The following is a 21,658-nucleotide window of genomic DNA, read 5'->3' as shown; positions in this document are numbered from 1 at the left end:
TGCCCACAGCAGCCCTGGGTCCCCAGTGGAGCAGCATCGAGGTCACCTCCTGGCCACTTCCCTGGGCTGATGGAGAGTCGACCTTTTGGATCAAGGAGTTAAAAAACAACAGTGTGAAATGTGCCCTAACTCGTGCCCTGAAGAAGAATGTTCTTTTGCGTCAGTATGTGTAGTGTTCGGCCAAGTGTGGGCTGCCTTTGGGGGAAGCTATTATTTTCAGAATTCTTTAATGAAGTGGAGGACGGAGCCGAAGGGGCAGAGTGGCACACAGCGCACTCTGCTTCCCAATGCTTTCTTTCTCCTCCTTGTGGCTCCTCTGTGGGCTCATTGAGGTTTCGTTGCAGCCAGGTGCTGGGTAAAGGGTGGAGGTGCGAGTTCGGTTGTGCCCAAGAGGGGTTTCCATGGTGGCAGATATCCTGCTGTCCATGGCTGTGAGTGCTGAGGACACAACATGGGTGTTGAGTCACACCTCGGTTGAGACCCCACCTTCACTGTTGTGCCTCTGTTGACTGGCTGTTATCACCTCGCTTCTGCCAGTTGAATGTTCTGTCTGTAGGATGGGAGATGGGCTCCTCCCTGGGAGCCATTAGGAGGCCGAATGGGGGTGCTGGGCAGTCGACCCTCTCCCTAAGCTCTGCCCTTCTCTACCCCCTCTCTGTGGGCAGGCCTCAGGTATGCTGTCATCTGCAGGGAACTGTGGGGGACTGAGCCTTTGACTCCCTGAGACCCCTGTGCTGGCTCAGGCCACTCAGGGCATTTTTGCCTGCATCTGTCTGCTGAAGTCCCGGCGGGTCAGATCCTCCTTGAAGGACTTCATTTGGGAGCGAGTTGTTATCTGTCTTTGTCCTCGCAGGCCCTGTTTCTTAGCCTTTGGAGATGTTCTTGAAAGCTCAGCAGCACCTGTTACATGGAGCACCATCAGCTTTGAGGGTGCTGCTGTGTGTATCCCACACATAGGGCTGACCACAGCCCTGCTGTCCCAGTGCTCCTGGCTTGGACATGGTGTGATTTGTTTCTAGGCCAGGGCTGTTGAGGTCTCTGGCTCTGAAGGTGATCCATGAGCTAGCGTAATGGAGATTTCTTGCCGGGTCTTCACCTCAGAGCATTGCTTGGTGTCCTGGGATGCTGGCTGCATGTTTCAACACCAGTTGCAGGTTTCCCTGTCCCGGCTTCCCTTCTTGTCACTGTTCTTTATCATGCAACAGCAGGGAGCCTCAGGGACAGAACATTCTACCCCTTCCTCACCCCCTATGGATGGCAGCGTGGGAAGACCTTGGGAAGGCTGCTCCCCGAGGCAGCTGTGGCTTGAGGGAACCTGCATGGCCTTGGTGTTGGGTTCTGTGTGGAGGGAACTGTAAGCACCAGGACTTAGAGATCAGAGAGGCTGGGTGCTTCTGGTGCCCTGTGGGCATGGCCCTCCACAGGAGATGGTGCTCCATGGGCCATGTGTACGTGGGGGCCAGGTGTAACTGTGTTGTAGGACAGGTGGCCTCTGGCGAATGGAGGAGCATGGAGGCAGGAAACCAGATTATGTCCTCCCTGGGATTATGGGAAAAACACTTCAAGGGCATCTTTTTTGTTGTTGTTGTTAATCCTCACCCAAGGATATTCCCCCACTCCCCATTGATTTCTAAAGAGAGTAGAAGGGAGGGGGAGAGATACAGAGAGAGAAACATCGATGTGAGAGAGATCCTTCAGTCCTCAGGCCAATGCTCTAACCACTTAGCAAAACTGGCTAGGGCTTTAAGGGAATCTTTCGTGAGTGGCTCTCAGTATTGAGCAGGAGGATATATCTGGTAGCTCTCCATCAGTTAGTTTCTCTTCATGGCAAGTTCAGAGAGCACTGTGTAGTTATTGGTAGACTTGCTTCCTCAGAAGGTGCAGGTGAAGGAAGAGTTCAGGTATGGCTTGATCCAGCTTCTCCACACTGTCATCAAGACAGACTTGTTTTTCCCCCCTTTCTTGGGTGAGTCAGCTTCCTGGTCCCAAGAGGGTCCTGCCAGTTGCTGTCAGAGCTGCACACCTGCTAGTTTATGTCACCAGGAAAGAGAGTATCTTTGCCCCAACAAAAGTCTTGATTCACTTTCCTTGGGTTGCCCTAAGTCACCTGTTCACCTCTGAACCGTCACTGTGGCCATGGATTGGAATGTGCTGAATGGTTCAGCCTCTTCCAGAAGCTGGTTGGGGAGTCCGCTTCCCTCATCTGGAAATCACTATGGTGGGGAAGGAAGGGGAGAGATGGTGATGAGGGAACCAGCTGAACAGCATCCTCCGTGGAGCTCCTTGCTCTCAGCAGCCCCAGCAGCATTCCACACCGCCTTTCCTGTGAGCCCCAGTGTGTGGTGCCATACTGAATGCTTCACAGACCTTGTCTCATGAAATTTCGCAGCAGCCCTCATTAGAGGGAGGGATGATGCCCATCCGCAGAGGGGAAGTGAGGCCTTGACCAGGACTTCCGTGGCAGTGGATGCCAGGGCATCCGGCCTCCCTGCGTCTCCTTCATGGGTATGACCTGGGCCCTACAAGTTGGGCATGTGGCTAGAACTGGCCAGTTGGCAAGGTGGACAGAGGTCAGGGAAATTCCTCCACTCTCTCCCTGTGTTGCTGTCTGGCAAGGTCCTCAGATAGTGGGGCTAGGCCTCCTGGCATCTTGTGTGCTTCCTACTGACCAGTCCCGCTGCCCTCAGAGTTGTGCCCCAGCAACCCAGAGAGACCAAGGCAGTTGTCTGAGGATGTTCTGAGGGCAATGCTGAGGGGGGCAAATGCTGAGGGTTTCCTGGGAAGGGTGAAAGCAAGTCCTGGCAGTCCCGGGAACCCCATCAGCCATACCCACCTCTCTCCAGGCAAGGGGTGCATTGGAAAGGATGTGCTTTGGGATCAGATAGATGGGCTTAACATTTGACCTTCACAACCCTCCAGTGTGTAGGTGGTTGGTTGGAATCGAAAGGGAGCCATCCAGCCACCAAAATGAGTCTCTAATAAGAGTCTCCAGTTGTGGACCTGGAAGCCCCAAGCACAAGTAAAGCCCAGGGCCAGAGAGCCCAGCAAATGGACCAAACAGATCCATGTAGCCAGGCCAGAGACACAGATGATGAATCTGGGGAAGATCACCTACACCAAGCCCTGTGGACCCTGCAGGTAATACAAAAGGACTCGAATTTTATTCTAGACAACAGGAGCCATGACTGTCTGGGCAGGAGTGCTGTGGCCAGGAGAGGGGGAGTTAGGAGAAAGCCAAAATGTCTGGAGAAAGCCAAACTTGTAAGGATTAAAAAACAAAGGATCTATACCTAGAGATGAGGAACTGGTGAGAGTTGCACTCCATGGAGGGAGAATTTCATCACCCCAACCGTCATCAGATGTACCAAGTTCCACAAACTCCACTGTTCCTCATTAAGTGATGGGCACGTAGACATGCAGCTAAAATCAGCTCAATGAGAATCACAAGAGAGGAGCTGGGTTTTCATATTTCCCATGTGGCACCGCATGCACATGTGCCTGTATGTGTGCACATGTGGGCACGTACTGCCCCATGTGGGCCTGCACTGTGTGTAACTGTGTGTGTGCCTGTCATGGGGGTTGTCGGGGGGCATTCCCAGGGCTGTGCATCCAGAATTCAGCTGGGCTAAAGAAGAGGGAGAAGAAGGCACCGGTAACGAATGTCCTGGGTGACCATAAGCAGGGGCAACTCCACTTGGCAGCACAACTGAGGCAGGGCCAGGAGAGGAGGACACAGGTGTAAGGGGGCAGGGACTGGAGCAGGGAGAGGGGTAGGAACATCTTCCCACTCACCCAGGCCAAGGCCACATCCAGCATAGCTCCACCATATGGGCTGCTGGTTCCTCACACTATCCAGCTGTGCTCCTGGCCAGCATGGGCCACAGGGCCAGCGGCCACCACAGCTCCTCTGTGCCTTAGTCTTCCCACCTGCAAGGTGGGCATGGGAGTTTCTGCAGGGGAGAATTGTTGTCAGGAATGAGTGGGATATGGGAGGCCTGTGGCCTAGCTCTAGACCTGCCGAGAGGCACAGGATGAAGAAATGCTATTGCCCTTCCTTAGGTTCATGTGCCTGTGGGTTGGGCAGACCCTGCCCAGCGGCCGGTGCCTTAGCACTGTGTGTTACTAAGTACCATCTGTTAGTCCTTCGACACTCTGTGGCATAGAGACCCTTATCCAGTTGACTGTTGAGGAAGCTGACACCGAAGCAGGAGCAGACGGCTTGATGGTAAGGAATTGGGCCCTGAGCACCTGCCTTTCTCTCCTTCTGTAACTGGTGGGAATGTGCGGTACTGCTGTCTGTGCCCAAATGGGAGGTGCTAGGCTCATTCTGGGATGCACTTCTGGGTCTGCCAGGCCGCGTGGTGAGGGGCTGGCGTGTGTCCTTTCACATGTTCAGGTGTGGAGGGTGTCCCAACCAGAGAGAGAGGCCGGGGACCTCAGAGCTGCACCTCCTCCCAACCCCGAGTATTTCTTTCTCAGGGAGGTAGGGCTTTTCACCAAGGTGGAACTTGTCTTCTCCCATCCTGTAGTCCACCTTGCCTTCCAGCACCTACCCTGAGGGGCTGGGCTGAGACAGAGTCCCCACTGGGCTTTCACTGTTGGAGCTCCATTTCCTTCTGCCCTTGTACCCTGCTTAGTGCTTAGAGCAGTCCCACCTGCTACCCCAGTGTGCAGGGCATGGCTCACTTTCCTTGCAGGCCCTGATGGAGCAAGGGTTGGAGGCCTCGGAACAAAGGAAGCTGAGAGTCAGCGATTCTCCGCAAGGCCTGCAGCAGAGCATTTATCAGAGGGGCTGGGAGAGGGTTTCCTCCCACAGCAGAAGGAGGCCTAGGGTCTGTGACCACACCATACCTGGGCAGCAGGTGTCTGAACTAAGGGGAGAGACTCCGGAAGGGCTCCCAGGGATGCCTCTCTGCCTGTAGGTGCTGAGCATCTACACTTGTCCGTCTCCCGCACCCAGGCTCACCGTGTTCTTGGACTAAAGAACTTGGGATTAGCTGCCTTGTACCCTCTGGTGGCCTTTCCCATTCACGGGTCCCTCCTTGGCACTCTGCAGGCTTTTGTGGTCTCAGCCTCACTTTGCATTCTTATTTCTACTTCATGGCTGGTTTCCTCAGTTTTTTAGCATCAGGGATCGTCCCTGCCTCTGCTGTTCTTACTGGGCCTCAGGGCTGTGCCTGATGTTTGAACTTGGGGTCCTGGCAGTGCTCCCTCAGTTGTTCCAGAAAGGAATACATTATAATTGACTATCAGAACACCCATGTGCTGTGCAGCAGTTAGAAGGCTCCTTACCTAGCGGTGGGGGTGGTGGTAGTGGGGGGTGGTGGTGCGGTGGTTCTCCTGGCCCAGCCCTGCCCAGGGCAAGCTCACAGCCAGTCCCTGGGTGACTGATCAGGTCCGCACTGGGGGTCCTGCAGTTACAGGATCAGAGGGTAGATAACAGAAATCATTTCTCTTGTATTGCCTGAGAGTGTGAAGCATTTCTAATATCATTAATATTAAAGGAACTAAATTGGGAGAATAGATCAGCAATACAAGTAATCAGTTACTGTAATTGGGAAAAATATTAATGATTTAATTGCATGTGTGGCAATAGCATTTTATTTTTTTTATGACTGCCTTGATAATAAAAGACAGACTGCTTGTCACAAATGTAAGCAAATAGAGAAATCCATTAATTCTCCTATTAAAAAAAACAAACAAAAGGTGTTCCCGGCTTTTCCAGTGACAGTTTAATAATGAGTGCCTAATTTTAATCTGTTCCGTGGGTGCATGCCCTCCCTCGCCTGGGAAACCAGCTAGTATTGGTGTGATTCTCTGCTAGTTGATGGCCCCAGGAGGTCCAAGGGACCTTACCTGAAATCAGCCTGTGGCCCTGTGGGACTCTGTGATTTCCATCACTCTGGCTGCTTTGGGGGCCTGAGTAATCCGGGGAACTTCCTGTTGTGCCCAGAGAGGCAATCTTAGCTGGTAGAGTGTGTGTGTGGCACAGGGAATTTGGGTGTTGGTTTAATGACATGCCTTTTTGGAGAGAGTCCCACATGCTTCAGGGTTCTCGCCCCAAGGCGATTTTGCTGTCACTGGTGCAGAGGTTGGGAAACCCTGTTGTCATGGCATGCAGAACACAGTCCTTGCATTTCTTTCAGCTTTGAAGTAAACTGCACTGCATCTGGACCAAGCTGGATTTGGTTCCCCTGCACAGTCATGTAATAATTCAAGTAGTAATTTTGAAACCACTCCAGGGCAAGTTACACACGTCATATGCGTACCAGCTTGGGGTGAGGAAGTGAAGTCAGCTTTCATTTACTTTGTTTGCATATGAATGAAATGTACCTTTGTTCTCTCCTTTCCCTTTTCTTCCAAATTTGAAGAATGGGTGTGAGTCCCCAGGACTTAACTTTTCCTAGCTAAAGTGAGTGTTTCATGCAGATGTCCTTGGAGATAACCGGGAGGCATGTTGTGCTATAGTGACAAAAGAGAGGAACTTGCTGAATGGAAAATTGCGTTTTTAGAATATGCTAACACGGGGGCCGAGATGTTTGTCTCCCATTGCTCACTTGCGGTGCTGCTGTGCCTTTTCACTGTAAGGATCAGGGAAGGCTGTTGAATCAGGAAGGAAGGCAGGGCCCTCGCTCCTCATACCTAGAATCTGTTTCCTTCGTCGTAACAGTGCATGTTAGTCACATGTTCTGGTGATAACTCAGTGACCATGGGTGTACTTTAAATATCCTGATGTGTGTGATGGGGAGTGCGGGTTGCTTTAGTCACTTCCAGTCATTTTCTCCAGTTATTGGGACACAAACATTTGTTTGCTCAGTCGCATCCTGGAGATGCCGCCGAGCTGTGTACTTGTGACTCGTCCAGTGTAGTTGTGAGAAACACATAACGTGAAAATTATCACCTTAACCAATTTTAGGTGTTCAGTAGTGTTAAGTATATTCACACTGTTGTGCAGCTAACCTCTTCATCTCGCAGAACTGAAACTGTTACCATTAAACACTACTTCTAGTAGATTTTTAAAAATAGATGGTTCTTACAAAACACAAGGTCACCATTGATCCCATGCTGAACACCAACACTAGCTAAAGGAAAAGAAATTTATATAGACAATACATATATATATATATATATATATATATACACACACATATATGCATATTATAAAGTACATGTGTATGTTTAAGTATTATGTTAATATTATATATATAATAAATATATAACTTAGTGAGTCCTATTAAGTTACATATATGCTAACACACGCTGCAGGCTCTTGAACGTGCATAGTGCATGGTTGGGCTGCAGGGGTTGCTTTCCTTTGGGAAGAGGAGGGAAAGCGACACTTTCTGGGTCCCTGGACAGAGTCGGAAGTCTGCAGAGAGGTCTGTTTGTTTCTTGTTGCTGAAAACCTGAGGCCACACTGTCTGACTGGCCAAGGCAAAGGAGAGCTTGAGCTGCAGGCGAGCTCCTGAGTGAAAGAGGGGGGGCTGGGGACAATGTTGGGGGCCCAGGGACTAGTGCATGTCAGACATGAGACTGGCCCCTCAACCCGCAGCTTCTCAAGGCTCCCTGCTTCCCTGCTTTTCTCTGTCATTACTTGGTCAGAGTTGGCCCTGACCCCTGGCCCTACACCCCTGTCCTGACTGCTTTAGTTTTCTCCCAGCCCTTGTCACCCTGCATTCTGCCTGCTTGTCTCCTTCTAGGAGCATGAGCCCCAAAGCTACTGCCCGTGACCAGGGGACCAGGGACTGCCTTCCCTGGCTGACACGGGCAGTGGCTGGTCAGGTGCATGTGGATGGGTGTGCTCTGGGAGCTGTGCATCCCCACGGGTGCCGCCCGCTGCTGCCTGGGCAGAGATGCTGCTCTGGGACCAGTTTCCCTGCTACCTGACACTTTGCCTCCTTCATAATCTTTTTGAAAAAAACAAAAACAAACAAACAAAAAAAACAAGAAAAGTTTGAAAACCAGGCATTTTGGTTTTCATAGAACTTCAGTTTCCAGAGGAAGTTAGAGGTCACTGAGATGAGTCAGAACTGCACAGGTGAGGTGCTCATTTGGTATTTGGAGATAGAGTCCTGGCTCAAAGCTGAAGGATGTGTTGGGGAATTGTCTCGTCCCAGAACCTGTCTGCAGTTCACTGCCCCAAAGGCAGGGTCAGTATCCTGGAGTCGGTGGCCTCTTCACCTCTTGGAACTTTGCCACGCTTTGGCACCTGCCCGGACATGCTGTGAGCTCTGGCCTGCGTTAAAAGGCCGTGGCGAGAATAGAGGGCACTTCACTTCCTGCCTACATGCTTCGGGGCTGGTGTAGATTTTTCCCAGCTGGACCATGTTCTCCCAGGTTGTGGGAAAGTGAGACAGGACACACTGGGGGTCTCACTGGGGCCAAGGGCAGGACCCTGAGACCTGCCTCCCCTTACTTGAGGTGACAGAGATGTGGGGCATCTCATTGTGTAGGCTGGGAGTACCTTGGGACCGGGCACAGCTAGCAGGACAGGAGTGCTTCATTTAGGGGGGTCTGGACTGGGGTCTGTCCAGCAGCCTGGTCCCAGGTGCCATGTACAGTGGTGTTGCCTGCGTTCATGCAGCAGGCTGACTGTTACCCTGTGGTGATAATCCACAACAGTTTTGTTTATTTTTTAAAATAGAAATAGCTTTGTTTTCATTGTAATAACAATGATCCTTGTAGACCATTTCAACATTAAGGAAGTTTAGGAAGTAGGAATTTAAAGGAACCCTGAATTCTACCCCCTCACTCCCTAGGAAACTGGGTCTCTGTGGGGATATCCCTACTGGACAGGCTGATGGTGCTGCTGCCCCTGTGACTCCCTCCACTGTGAGCTCTGGGCACGGATTTGCCCTTGGTCCAAACACACATTTATTGGGACCAAAATTCAGAACTTTGGATTGTTAGGATGCCAGAGGCCGAGTCCCTTCTCCCTGCTCTGTGTCTCAGGGCCGAAGCTCTCTGTCCTGGAGGAAGCCAGCAGGGTCGCTGGGTGAGCCGGTCCATTTCAGACCTAGCAAGCAGTTGGTTTTCAGTTTTCCAAATATGCTTAACTTGGCTGGTATCTAGTGTTACTCACTGTATTAGAAATTTAAAAAATATTTATTTCAAACAACCCATTCCACAGTGATAAAGATTACATACTTTTTTCATAAAAAAGACTTATTTTGTAAAACAGAATAGGTAGTAACAAGAAGAGGCACCCTTCTACATTTGTGCTGGTCTTTGCAGTGTCTGCTTATCGGAGGATGGGGCTTCTTGTAGCTGCCTCTGCATCTCATCTGTTGTCATTTCACATGACTTGTAGCCCCTGGAAAACTCTTCTGTACATTCGTGAGGGCAAGGGTGAGAAAGGCACATACCATCTTGGTGTTACCATGGAAATGGGCCCGGGACACTTCCACAACCAGTTCAACAGACAGTGGTTTCCATGTGGTTGGGAGGAGGAGGAGGAGAGGTCTCACCTCTGTTTGTGGCAGTTGATCAGGCATTTGGCCCACGGAGCCTCCTGTTACTGAGCTGGTTTTCAATTTCCTGTGACTGTCAGTGATGGCAGTTCCATGTTGTCGGTGAAGCACATGCACTTGGGTTTATGGTGGTAATAGTTGAAAGGTTATGCTGCTGCTTGTCCCCTGCCCTGAGATGTTCTGTGTAGGACACTGGTCTAGGCCCTGTTTTCCTTAGGGGTTACAGCTGTCTGTTTGCCCAGGACACCCTTGGCCTCTGGCTGGTGTATATGGGCTCATGGCCTTTTGATGTTAGATGATCCAGAATTTTAAAAGCCCAATCTTTTAAAAGCCCAATCTCTAGTCCCTGCCTGCCAGAATCTTAAATATTATTTTATTTAGCAGCTAAAGGAAATAGATATTATTTTATCTGGGCGCTTTATCCATGTGGACCCTTAATCTAAAAACTTTGTTTTATCAAGAAGTTTAAACATATTAGCACTACACCATGGCTGTTTATCAATGAGTGGATGTAGCCATCTGGAAAAGGGGTCCAGGGCCTGGAAGGCATTTTCTTTCATGGAGAGAATTGATGCTGTTTTGCTCCTGTTTGTGTGTGTGTGAGTGTTTGTGCACATGCTGTGTGTCTGTGCACCAGGGCTCTGAGGGCCTGGTGGTGCCTGCTGCCAGACCGGTCCCCTCTGTCCCCAGCATCTGGCCTGGTCTTTCCAGAATGGCTGGAAGAAGTCTGCCACTTCCGTATTACTCAGAGTGAGTGAAGCGTTTCCTTTTAGAATGTACTGAAATGAAATTTTATTACTCTCAAGTGTAGAGCCTATTAGGAAACTAAAATATAAATCTGTCCCAACAAATTATGGGGAAAGAAATCTTAAGTCTTCTGTGATGTGACCATCTATATATATAAAAGCCTAAGTGACCATTACGGCGGAACAACCGGAATGACTGGTCACTATGAAGCACACTGTACAGACAGTGGTTAGGGGTGAGCAGGCAGGTGAGTGGTTAGGGGTGAGCGGTCCGGGATTGCGAGAGGGATCCCAGATTGTGAGAGGGATGTCCAACTGCCGGATGTCCAACTGCAGGGATCGGGCCTAAACCAGCAGTCGGACATCCCTGGAGGGGTCTTGGATTGCAAGAGGGCGCAGGCCGGGCTGAGGGATCCCCCCCCACCCCCGTGCACGAATTTCGTGCACTGGGACTCTAGTCTATCATAGAATAATACTCTTCCAAAACATGATTGCTAGACCTTACGGTCCCTATTTCATTGAGGACGTTCACTGAACAAAACAATGCTTATTAAAAAGCTCACTGTACAAACAGGTCTCAGGAATATCAGTTAAGTCTGTTTTTGATTAAAATTTGAATTAATTTAAATGAATTAAATCCAAATTAAATTATTTAATGGGAGAACGTTTACATTAAAAATTATTTCATGTATACATTTTTCTGATAACCTGACTCAGGGCCTCCAAGAACTATCCTGTAGCCCCTCAGTTTGAATAGCCTGCCCTTCGAATGAGGCCTGTGCAGTGTGAGGTTTAGTGGTTCCGAGAGGGGGTAATTTGACAAATATTCCATGTGTCCATGCTGATTGTGAGAATGTGGTAGAACTATAAAATACTCATCCATTGCCCAGAAAGTGTAAGGAAAATAATGCAGGTAGAGTGGGTCAACCAAGGAGGTTTTATTTTTGGATCTTTCTTTGATGCAAGATGGTCTTTGAGGAGTTGATTCATTCAGTCTCTCTCTCTGCTTCCCCCTAATCCCCACCCAGTCAGAATTGTTCAGTGGGTGAATTTCCACCAGGTGAACTGTCTCACTGATCCTCACTAACCTTCTCTTGGATCAGGAAACAGAACATTACCAGCCTCCTTGTTTCTCCTTCCATCTCCCCCCCTTTTCAAGGGTGTCACCTGTCTTCTAACAGCACAGATTAGTTTCACTTGGTGTCAAACTTTATCACATGGGGTCATACAGTGTGTACTTTTGTGTATCTGTCTTCCCTTGCAGACAGATTATTTGTTTGCTTCATCTGTGTTGCTGCTTATAGGTGTAGTTTGTTCTCATTGCTATGCAGTATACTATGATATGACTGTTCTCGAGTTATTTATCCATTCTACTGTTGATGGCCATTTGGGATGTTCCCAGTTTCTGACTACCACAGATTTTGCTGCTGTGTCATTCATGTGAATAACTTTGATGAGCAATCCATGCCTTTCTGTAGGGTATGCACCTAGGCGTGGTCTTGCTGGGGCACAGGTATGTGTAGATTCAGCATCAGTGCTTGTCACCAGGCAGGTTCCCATAGTGTTGTGCCTTTCACACTCATGGCAGAGTTGAGAGTCTCAGTTGCTCTATATCCTTGCCAAACTTGATTTTGCTTTGCTTTTAAATTTCAGTCATTTGCAGTATTCTGTTGCAGTTTTAATTTGTATTTTCCTGTGAGTACAGGTGCTGTGTACCTCTTCATGTGGTGACTGACCATGTGGAATCCTCCTTTATAAAACTACCTGTTTTGACCATTTTTTTTTTACTTGGGTCATCTGCTTATTTAAACTTAGTGATTTGTAAGAACTATCTATATATTTGGGATCCCGGTCCTCTGTAGGATGTATTTTGGGCAAATTAACTTCTGCTCTCTGGGTTGCCTTTTCACTCTTCCACTGAGTCTTTGATAAACTACAGTTCTGAATTTGATGCATTACAATGTATTTTTCCCCCATTTATGGTCAGTACCTTAAAAAAAATATTTAAACATCTATTTAAGTATCTTTGTCTACCTGCAGGTCTTTCCCTTTGCTGTCCTTCAGGTTGGGCTTTGTTGTCTTTAACATGTACGATCCATCTCACACTGATTTTCATAATGGTGGGTCATGGTTCAGTTGTTTCCACAAAGGTAGCAGTTAACCTATCAGCTGGCCTGTTTCCCTATGGATTTGGAGTGTACTAGCTTCTGCTCTAATCATATTATTTTATTTGTGTTGGTCTTACTCTGGAATATTCTGTTTTTTTTGTTTTATTTGTCTAGTTTTATACCGAAGTCTTAATTACAGAGTTGTATAATAAATCTTGGTATTTATTAGTAGCATAAGTCCTCCAGGTCTTTTTTTTCCTCAAGATTGCTATTCTGGGTCCTTTGTGCATCCATGTAAAATTTTAAAATTACCTTGTCAATTTTCAAAGAATTTCTGGTGGGATTTGATTGAGAATGATTGACTACTAATTAATCTGGGGGACATCTTAACTATATTGAGTCTTCCAATCCATGCATATAGTATATTCCTCCATTTATTTAGGTATTTAATTTCACTTAAAACATTTCATAGTTTAATGTGTAAGGTTCTTATACTTCTTTTGGTAGATTTGGCCCTGGATATTTGCCGATATTATATGCTATTGCAAATTTTATCTTTTTTATTTTCTGTTTGTTGCTGGTATGTATAATAGATTTTTGTATATTGACCTTGTACCTAATGTTTTGTTGCATGCACTTAGGAATTTTGATAGTTATTGGTAGATCATTTTGAGTTTTCTGTGTACATAGTATATTGTCTGTGAATAAAGCAGTATATGCTTCTTTTTCAATATTTGTGCCTTTCATTTCTTTTTCTTGCCTTGTTGCACTGGCTAGCATCTCCAGCAGGCTGTTGACTAGAAGTGGTGAGTGGGTATCCTGATTCAGAGAAAGCTCTCCGTTGACTTCTTTTTTTAATTTGCATGCTTTCTCTTGAATTGGGGTGCTATAGCCTGTGTGGCATCGTTTTGGTTCACCCACCAGCCTGGCAGGCTGAGGCCATGGTGAGGAGGTGTATGGACTTTGAGCCATGGTTATTGTTTGCCCATGTGACAGGATGTGGAAGGTTGTGGTCAGTGAGAAAACATGTCCTCCTTCTTCTCTGCCACATTTCTTTGTGGTCAATAAGATTTTAAAGAGTGTATTCTCCTAAAGATTTATAATTATAAGACTTTTACTCTTTGTAAGGTTTATTGTCTGTTCCATGAAATTAGGCCAACTAAAATTTCTAAGGGCAGCTGCAGGATGGAAGAACTATAGGTAATCTTAGATCCAAAACCTTTGGTGGAGGAAATATTAGCACACACTGAAGCCATAGTGACACATTTGGTTTCATTTATTCTGTATGGAACGGAAGTAAAAATAAAGAAAGCTGCCGGGAGCCGGTCCATCCTTGCTGTTCAAGGGACCTGGCATATATGGCATACTGTTCTTAATATGTTTGCTCACCTTCTTGGCACTGTGTGTTTTAACCAAGGTCACCTCTCTGAGAAAGGTTGTTTCCCCAGGTAAGGGATTTTCCCCTGAAGTTAGGGAGGGAATAAAACCCCTTAACTAAGTGCCAGGCAGGTAATTAATCACTTCAACTACGAACAATCATGCTTAAGCTACATAATCTTTACTCCCTGGAATGGAGATAAGAAACGCCCTAACCTTTGGAATAGAGATTGATAGGATTGGAATCAACTGGTATAAATACAGATGTAACAAGACAACAGGACACAGAACCTAGAGAAGAACCTAGACACAGAACCTAGACACAGAACCTAGACACAGAACCTACACAGAACCTAGAGACAGAAGAACTTCGCTGGAGAGAACATGGCAAAAGATCCTGGACAGAAACTGGAGACAGAACCTAGAGACAGAACCTAGCAAGAGAACATGGCAAAAGATCCTGGACAGAAACTGGCAACAGAACCTAGAGACAGAACCTAGCAAGAGAACCTGGCTGAAGAACCTAGAGACAGAACCTGGCTACAGAACCTGGATAGAACATGGCAAGAGAACCTGACTAGAACCTGGTGACTGAACCTGGCTGGAGAACCTGGACAGAACCTGGCTGGAGAACTTAGCGAGGGAACATGGCTACAGAACCTGGCTGGAGAACCTGGAGAACCTGGCTGGAGAACCTAGCAAGAGAACATGGACACAGAACCTGGCTGGAGATCCTAACCAGAACTTCGCTGGAGATCCTGACCACAACTTGGCTAGAGATCCTGGCTAGGCTGTTGATCAACTGAACGCTGTCTCCGTGTCCTTCCTTCTTCGCTGACTCCGTCCACACCTTTGGGGACCCCTGGACCTGCTGGGGTTGGACACCAGCAGAAAGCAATGTCTTTATGTAAATATATGCTTAGTGTCAGAGGCTGCCTAATTAGTAGAGTGACCATGCCCTTTTTAAAGCAGCATGTAAATTAAAATTACAGATTTTTCTCTATCGCTCACCCTCCCCAATGTGGGCTTTGCGTTTATGCCATATATCAGGGAAGACTGCAGTCATAAAAGCAGTTGTGTTTCAAGTCATAATATGTTCAACATGTGTCTAATATATATCAGAAGTATATGCTTTAGTTAGAGATGTACAGATATACACTTCAGACGTTCACCGTGAATAGGTTTCTGAAAGATTCAGTTTCTGTCATTTTTTGAGATCTCAGAACCATGTGTTTCCTTAGAAAAGCAATGCTCTATTGTTAGTTAAGATGTTTACATCAAGATAAAAGAACTATATCACATGTGAATTTTATTTTATTTAAATGTTGAATTTCTAGTGTGTTTTATATTGTGAATTTGCATTGGGCTGTTCAGAGACTTTCTGCCTAACAGGATGCCAATAGGAAGGGGAAAAGAGGAGAAATATGGTTGAACAAGTTAGACTGTTATCCACAGGCTCTCCTTTTTGAGTGTGAAAGATTTTACTCTCATTGTGGGATTTTTGTGGTATTGCTTTAGTTTCAGGAGTTTTAGTTTTCAGGTAGAAAATGATTTCTTCTTAATTTTCTTCTCTCTGTCCCACCATTTTCATTAAAATATGCAAATTATGTATTTAGCCAGGTGTTCTGAGGGTTGAGAAGGCTGTTACCTGTTGCTTTGCTGCTCTGCCCACAGCCCTGCTGTTCTCTAAGGCAGTGGCTTCCTGAGGCCACGTGCTTTTGAATTTCTGGAATCTTCTGTGTTAGATGTGCTCCTTAACTTTTTCCTGGAACCCCCCAAAGGCAGTGCACTGTTGTTTTGCAATTCTCTTTGACCTGAGCCCTTTTGAGGTGACTTCTGAGGTGCATACAGGACGACTTTCAAAAAATGTCATTCCCTTCGGCAACTCTGGGAATGTCTTACTGTGCCCCACATAATAGGGTAGATCTAGCAGGGCAACCAAGTGGGGCCCCTGGCAGATACACCTTTGTTCTAACATGCCTGTACCTGAACCTGAGTCCTTACCTCCTTTGGTTCACACACTGTGTTCTGGTTACTTGCTTCTAGAAAGAAGGTTCCCAAGCTGGGTGTTGATCCTGTCTCAGATCCTGGAATTGGTTCTTCAGCCTCTATTCCTGGTCCACTGTCATCTAGATTCCCCTAGTCTCGGCTTCTCCAGACCCAATTCCCACTGCCTTTCTCTCAGGGGGCCATGGGCCCTGGCACAACCTGGCTCTGAGACAACCTTAACCAGAGGTGGTCAGGTGGTGACCATATCTGGGCTAGCAGGGGCCACTGATGGCCATCGAGGAGCCCTGATGCTGGAACAGGCTGAGTGGAGGGAGTGTCCAGGGCCTGAGCTCTGGCTCTGGGGAGGGAGGCCGTGTCTGGGTTGGTACTGCTATTTGCATACCCCAGAGCCCATCCCGGACTCTCTGTACTGCTCAAACACCTACAGGGGCTCTTGTTTCCCACAAGATGGAGGACACGCTATTCTGACAGGCCCCATTATTTATGACAGAACTGGATTCTGAATAAATTATATCAAAAGTATTTATTTCTCACTAGTTTGACAATGCATTTAAAAGCAAGAAAAACCTCTTATGGTAATAGGGTTACACACATCTACCCATTTTTACAAGTGTACAGTTACATTTTGGGCATTTAGTAAAAAGAGATAGAGGTGAATGTTGGTAATTGCTGAAGTGGGTGTTAGAAGCTCATTATACTGTTCTGTTCACTTTGTATATGTTTGAAATTTCCATAATACAAAAGCTGTGTTTTAAAGCAAGATAAATTTACATGAAAACTCTGTAAAATCTTAAAACTTAAATTGCAAATATCAACATGAACACATTTTTTTCACTTAATGTTTGTATTTCTTACTCTTCACATATGCAAAAAATAAACAGAACCAACCAGGATGTGGGGGCTACCCAATATGAAATACAAATACTTACAAATGACTCAAGTTCTATCACAAATGCAGCACCCTCTGCGCTGAATGGGTGAAGAAGAAAAGAACTGAGCTGAGGAACTGGGGATTGTGGACTGGACCGCAGGGCTGGAGGACAAGAGAATGGGACACGGGCTGGAGCTTTGTGGGAGAATGTTTCTCGTGTGGGTGGGTCAGCAATTCTGAAACTACTCTGTACTAGAATTGAACAAATAAGTAACTTTATTGGAGATAATAAAAACCAAGGTTTCTCAATGGTGGAGAACTAAGTCGAACACCAGGAAATCGGTATGATGTTGGATTGGAATCTGAGAAGGTATACGCATATACTCAGGATCCTTGGAGAAGTGGTTGATTCCGGGCTGCAACAGGGACATCTTGTGGAACCAGAAAGTAAAGAATGCTTTAAAAAAATGATGCTCTGGCCGGTGTGGCTAAGTTGGTTGGGCATCTTCCCATGCACTGAAAGGTTGCCAGTAAGGTTTCTGGTCAGGACACATGCCTGGGTTGTGGGCTGGATCCCTAGTAGGGGGTGTGCAGGAGGCAGCCGGTCGATGTTATGCTCTCACATTGATGTTTCCTTCTCCCCTTTCCCTTCCCCTCTCTCTAAAAAGTCAATAAAAAAAAAAAATCTTTAAACAAAACAAAACAAAACAAAAAAGCTGGGGGAGGGCACTTGTCAGAAAAACGTAGGAGTTGACCTAAAGGAGCTCCCAATGGCCAAAGCTTGAGCAACAAAATAAATGATAGGGTTGGATTATAACACAGAGACTAAAATAAATACCTATGAGCCCATGCTGATGTAAATAAATAATTGATTAACTAGAGAGATAGAGAAGTGACAGCTCATCCTTGCAGGGAAATGCTAAGAAGAAAGAAAGAAAGGAGGGACTGAACAAGAAGAGTCGCAGCTGGGATCTCCTGACTGGCACTGACTGTGGGTGGGCTCTCTCCTTGAGTGACTTTGTAGTTTGGGTCTAAGACATTTGTTGATTTCATCTAGATTGTCAAAGTTACTGGCATAACGTTGTTTCATTTAATATCCATTTGGTCCATGTTAACCTTCTCTCCCATTCTTGATATTAACTGGTCTTCTTTCTCTTTTTTTCTGATCAGTTTAGGTAGAGGTTTATCAATTTTACCAGAGGCCCGGTGCACGAAATTTGTGCATGGGTAGGGTCCCTAGGCCTGGCCGGCGATCAGGGCTGATCTGTGGGGTGACCAGCGGTACGATCTGCGAGGGTGGCCACTGGCACCCGCCTTGGCTGGCCTGGGGCCTGCGGGTTGGGGGCAGCTCCTGCATTGAGTGTCTGCCCCCTTGTGGTAAGTGCGCCATCATAGCCACCAGCCATGCCACCGGTTGTTCTTCTGTTCAGTTGATTTGCATATAAGGCTTTTATTATATAGGATTGTCTCAAGGAATCTGCTTTTGCTTAATTGCTTTTTTTCTCTTTTCTATTATGTTGATTTCTGCTCTTTGTCATTGTCTCTTATTTGCTTATTTTGGGTTTACTTTCTTCTTCTTCTTCTTCTTCTTCTTCTTCTTCTTCTTCTTCTTCTTCTTCTTCTCCTTCTTCTTCTTCTTTTTTAGCTTTTTAAGGCAACGCCTGAAGTTATTGACTGGAGATCTTCTTTTCTAATATAGGCTTTCAGTGCCAGGAATTACCCTCTAAGTACACATGTTGTGTTTCATTTTCATTCATTTCATCATCTCAGATACTCTCTATATTTTAATTTCTTCTTTGTCCCATGAAGTATATTAGTTTCCAAATATTTGGAGTTTTCCAGATATCTTTCTGTGCTTGATTTCTTGCTTAATTTCAGTTTAGTCAGAGAACATATTTGTTCGGCTGGACTGGAGTCCTTTAAAATTTACTGAGACTTGTTTTATGGCCCCAAAGATGTGTATCTTGGTAAATGGTCTATGTGCTTAAAAAAATGTGAAGAATGTGTGTTCTGGTGTATACAGAGTATTCTATAAATGCCTTTTGGTCAGATTGGGTGATAGTGTCATATCTTTTCTGTTTTCACTCGTTTTCTGTCTGCTTGTTCTAACAATTCCTAAGAGCAAGGTGTTGAAATTTCCAACTGTAACTGTAGATTTCTCCATTTCTCCATACACTTCTATTAATTTTTGTGTGTGTAGGAAGCTCTGTTATTAGCTGCACATGACTATTTAGGATTGTTATGTCCTTTTTTTTCCTTCTTTATTTAAAGATGGAAACTTTTTTAAAAAATATATTTTACTGATTTTCTACAGAGAGGAAGGGAGAGGGATAGAGAGTTAGAAACATCGATGAGCGAGAAACATCGATCAGCTGCCTCCCACACGCCCCTACTGGGGATGTGCCGCAACCAAGGTACATACCCTTGACCAGAATCGAACCGGGGACCCTTCAGTTCGCAGGTCGACGCTCTATCCACTGAGCCAAACCGGTCAGGGCTGTTATGTCCTTTTGATGAATCTTTATGAAATGGCTTCTTTGTCCCTGGTGAGATCCTTTGTTTAATATCTACTTTATCTGATATTAGTGCAACTGTTGCAGCTTTCTTTTGATTTGCATTTGCATCCTGTATCTTTTCCAGCTCTGACTTTTAATCCATCTGTATCTTTATACTTAAAGTGGGTTCCTTGTAAGCAGCATTATACTTGGATTTGTAAACTTGGGGAAGATTTATTTTACAACTAGAGGCCCGATACATGAAATTCATGCAAGGGCCTTGGCCCTGGCCCCTGCCTGATGCTTCTGTGTCCAGGGCCTCTGCTGCCTCTGCCCCCGCCTGCTGTGGCTTTGTCCTGAAGGAAGGACGTCCAGAAGGACTTCCGGCCTAATTAGCATATTATGCTTTTATTATTATAGATATCAAGTGCATGACCTCCTCTCTGAGTCATTTTCTGTTGTACCTCACATGATGCCTCTTTGAACTCTGGGAAAGTGGGTTCTTGTGTTTTTCTCCAATCTCACAACCTCTGCCCTCTGACTGGGGGTGATGAGTGGACCATTTGATATGGTAATTGATAGATTTGGGTTTAAAGCTACCATCTTTCTGTTTTATATTTGTCACTTTTTGGTTCTTTTTCCTTTTTTGGCCTTCATTTGGGTTATGTTCAGATTGTATTGTTTTTAATTGACTTGCTAACTAGAACTTCGGGGCTCCTTTAGGATTTATAGTGGATAGTCTGCCATTAGGTGATGGTATGGCACACTCCACACCTCGGGACACAGGACTGTGTGCTTCCTGGGCCCCCTCTTAGTTTGGGTTATTTTTGAGAGGTTCTTAGTATATGATATAAACGTCTTAATACAGTATTCTTTTTGCTTTAAACAGTTCTCTTTTTAAGAAACTCACCATAAGAGAACACTTTTACATTTACCTGTATGGCTCCCATTTCCAGGGCTCTTCACTTCTGTATGTGGAGCTGTGTTCCTGTCTTTTGTTACATTCCTTCTGCCTGAGGACTGTAATAGTGTGTGTGTGTGTGTGTGTGTGTGTGTGTGTGTGTGTGTAGATCTGCTGCAGATGGGTATTTTCAGTTTTTGCATATCTGAAAATCTCCATTTCTACTTCACCTTGTGTTTGAAAGCTAACTGCATGTGAGGTGCCAGTGCAGAGCCCTGAGAAGGTGCTTAGCCAACCTTGTGGTGGACACTGGGGTAGGAGCAGGTGCGCACAGAGTTTGGGCAAAACCCAGCTCTGGGTAGAGCTGTTCATATTTGAGGATAAATAAACAGAAAGAACCAACACTATGGGCCTCCGCAAGGTGTCCCAGGATATGGGGAGAGGGAATTACACTGAAATGCAGAAGGCGAACTTACCTTTAAAAATGATTTATGGTTGAAATCAGAAGACAAATTTCAAAAGACTGGCTGGGAGAAGATGTGACTCCACAAACTGGAGCAGAAGGTCATTAAGAGTGAATGTACAGAGAGGACAAGATAATGGATGAGTTGTAAAAGGAAATGGTTGGAAACAAATGGTTTAGTTAAAATCCATAGTAGAAGCTATAGGAGTACAACTGATCACATGAAAAATAGCAGTGATGTGAATAGCAGAGAACACCCTTGAGAAGATGCCTGGGCATGAGAATAAACAGCAGATATGCCTGTGGTGATGGAGTGAGTCCAGCCAAATGTAGAGGGATCCTTGAAGAGCATTTCCTGAGCAGAAAGACCAATATGTATGGAAAGGTTCATGTTTGGAGCAAAATAAATGAAAGGAGACTCTTACCATATATCTTCTGAAAACATTTTTTAATTTCAAGATTAAAAATATAATTCTAGCTGAATCCAGACAGAATAAAGTAACTATAGCAACACCACCACCACCATAACTCTGCCCCCAGGGGCTCCCTGAGAAGGAAACACTATTCAGCTGATGGAATTTTCTGCAATGTGAAGGTTGGGGCAATGTCTACAGATTTTCAGCCAAAAATGTCTGTGAGCTAAGACTTTTATACCCAGCCAAGGTGTGACTTGTGTGAAGGATACAGAACCACCTAAGGTTTATTAAGGGTTTGCAAAACATATCATCTACATTGCCTTTAAGAAAATGATGTTACTTCTGACCAAGAGATGAATAAAAATTCTGAACCTGAGGAAAATATGTCATTGTGTTTCATAGGGAAATAACCAGATACAGAACCAGATATTAACCACAGAGTTACAGATCCATGTCCTTGGAAACCACCTAAAGAGCAATCTCGGAGAGGGATCCCTTCCATGTGTTGGCTGGGGTTCTTTGGTTATAAGGCATAGGGAAAGACTGCCCTTGAGTAATTTAATCAAGAGCAGGAATTTGTCATCCTAGCAAAGGAAGAAATGACAGAGGCCCCGGAAGGGCCTACAGCCAGGGTCAATAGGAGAATTTTCAGAATTACCATTTTTTCAGTGTATTTCTCTATTCTGATGATAAATGCAATATCTGCTCATTGCCAAGTTCAAGAAGCCCCTCATGATGCCACTGCCCAGAGCAGGGGCTTGGTGGTGGGAGTTCCTAGACTTGTCTCAGGCTCTCTGTCCA

At 45.9% G+C, this 21,658-nt stretch overlaps 1 protein-coding gene across 2 annotated transcripts in view; it reads left to right on the top strand.

Annotated features, from left to right (window-relative positions):
• HDAC4 (histone deacetylase 4) overlaps nt 1-21,658 on the top strand; it is a 232,932-nt gene that overhangs the window by 10,103 nt on the left and 201,171 nt on the right. The gene's annotated exons all lie outside the window — the stretch shown is intronic.

Source organism: Myotis nattereri (assembly GCF_964212035.1).
Source record: "Myotis nattereri genome assembly, chromosome: 7".
In the NCBI taxonomy this organism is placed as follows: domain Eukaryota; kingdom Metazoa; phylum Chordata; class Mammalia; order Chiroptera; family Vespertilionidae; genus Myotis; species Myotis nattereri.
This window is presented reverse-complemented; position numbering and strand designations above follow the sequence as displayed.